This window comes from Arachis ipaensis, chromosome B04 (assembly GCF_000816755.2).
Source record: "Arachis ipaensis cultivar K30076 chromosome B04, Araip1.1, whole genome shotgun sequence".
NCBI classification, from domain to species: Eukaryota; Viridiplantae; Streptophyta; class Magnoliopsida; order Fabales; family Fabaceae; genus Arachis; species Arachis ipaensis.
Window position 1 is genome coordinate 79528438 of NC_029788.2, and position 2605 is coordinate 79531042.

The 2605-nt window shown below is 37.0% G+C and overlaps 1 protein-coding gene across 3 annotated transcripts in view; it reads right to left on the reverse strand.

Annotated features, from left to right (window-relative positions):
• Nucleotides 1–2605, reverse strand: part of LOC107639420 — a 7616-nt gene that overhangs the window by 1209 nt on the left and 3802 nt on the right. The window lies entirely within an intron of this gene.

A 2605-nucleotide genomic window follows, 5' to 3' on the forward strand; every position in this document is an offset into this window, starting at 1 on the left:
TGATTGTCGCCGTTGCCATTGACGCAGCAATCAGAGAGAGAGAGCAAGAGCAGCGGCGGCTGTGGTTCTAGATTTCCTCTTCTTCCCTTTTCAACAGTAATTTTGGAGAACCAGAGCAACGACCATGATGATTTCAGCAGCAGTGGTTTCCTCTTCTTCCCTTTTTCGACAGCGATTTCGGAGAACCAGCAACGACCACGACGATTTCAGCAGCAGTGGTAACGGCGATTTCAGCAGCTCTTTCTAGTGACCCAACCAGTGGCAGTGGCAGCGGATTCCATCACCGCCACTGCCCAACTCTCCATTTCTCCTTCTTCTTCTTCTTCTTCGTCCTCCGTCACTCTCTCTCTCTTGTCTCTCTCTCTACTAATTTTTTCTTTCTTTCTTTCTTTCAAAAAAAAATGACTGCTGTGTTGTTGTTGTTGTTGTTAAATTTAAAAGATTAGGTTGCAATAGATTATGTTGTTCTTGAATTTGGATGTTGTGCTGTTGTTGATAATGGATGAAATAGATAGATGTTTGAATTTGAATGCTATATTGTTGCTGTGTTCTTGAATTTGAGTGCTGGTATGTGGTGGAGTAAAGGGGCGTTGGTATTGGTGATGGTAAGGGTGGTAGTAGATGATCAGATTGGAGTTAGAACAAAGAAGAGGGCATTTTTGTCTGAAAATTGTTAAAAGGATGATTTTAATTCGAAATGCAACATTGAAGACGATTTTGAATTAGAATTTGAATTAGAAAAAAGATTAAAGACGATTTTGATTTTGACCCCAAACTTTAGGGACCAAAACAATACATATCCCTAAATTTGATATATTTACAATAATATATCATGGAGACAAAGTATTTCTCTTGTAATAGGCATAAGATTCCAAAGCTGGAGCATATCACTAATGTTGACAAAAAAGGAGAAAGAACTAAGAGTACAATTAATTACATCAGCATTAATAAGAACTAAAACCATTAAGTCATCCTTAGATGTCCATTGGAAGAGACAATTCTACCACTTAGCACAAGAACTGGAGAGAATAAAACAGCAACTGGTTATATCTCATTTCAATCTCATATTGAATACAGCATTCTTTTCCAAGAATTAATGGGTAATATACCTAAATAAACAGTTTGGAAAGCCAAAAACAAAAACTATTCCATCTATTTTCTAGAACCCACACATTAACCGAGTGCATGAACAAAAAGGACAAATGAATAAATATGCCAGTAATGTTCGTAGTTATTATTTAAAAACTTCTTTTGGTGATCTATGCTCACTAGTTTATGATTTAATCTCATCTGTGTGATAAGAACCTAGTATCAGATGAAGAAGAAAATGGAAGCATCTGTGTGTTTGTATTACTCTAGAATAAAAAGTTGCTAGGTATTAAAGAGTTCCAATTCGAAATCTAAGATATTCCCCCTCAATATCTCTCCCCTTACCTATACAGTCATCCACCTTCCCTTGAAAGCTAAACATTCTCTCTCCAGTTAGTTACAATACCCATCCCAACTTACACTTAATTACAATTAAGGCCCCTTTGACACCAGTCCACTTACTTCTCTTTCTAACAGGTTCCTAACAGTAAAATACTCTCAAATGGGAGAACATTAGTTGCAACTTGCAAATGGGAATTACTACCAATACTAATATTTGGGGTCCGAACATGATGCCAACACTTTGGTGGACACATCAGATTAAAAGATAGACACATACAAAGTCCTCTCCCTTCCAAATTGAGTGATAGACACATACAAAGATAGTCCTCTCTTTTCCAAATTGAGTGACATATTTAAGTTTCTCTTTTACGGACTAAAGAGAGAACTTCCATCATGATGAATGTCTGCATTAAACACCCAAATGAAGACAGAGTTAATTTGGAAGAAAAGAGAGTTGTGGGCGAAAACAGAGAGGAACCAGCTGTTGCGACAAATAGGACAGCTGTAAAAGTTAATGGGAAGAGCATGGATGAGGGGTGAATTTGGTTATAGGGGAGAGAATCGACAATGTATTTAAGAGAGGACTCTAAGAGAGTGGAAGCCATTCTAATGCTACCTTGTTCTCTATTTGTCTGCATTTCTTACTTACATTAATACACTCACATAAAATGGAATGGTACCGCCATGAAACCTTCCAGCTCCTCTGTTCCTTCATTCTCTCTTCTACTCTCTTCTCTAATACTTAAATCTTATACACTCTGATTCTCATGTTCTGCTACTTCTATCTAGTCTGTTTGCTGTGGTATCAGGTTCTTACAGTCTGAAAGAAGAGAGAGGGAGAGAAACCACTTTGAAATCCACCTCTACTCAAGAACTCAAGACAATCGCACCTTATGTTCTTCCCATCTGGGTATAGATATTGCAACTTTCAAGCTCCTGTATTTAATGTTTTCACTTAAGACTGTTTACATGTTTATAAACATACTTTTTAGTATCTCTCAAAAGAATATCTACTTCTCTTAGCTCTAATAGTTAGGCCCAAATTTATACCGCCCTTAAAGCATAGCAACAAATGGCATGGCTAAAAACCACTGCAAGGAGTATGTGATTGAAAAACAGACTTCTTCCTACATATATATTCTTGCTATTATGAAAAAGCGCAATAGCTCGATTT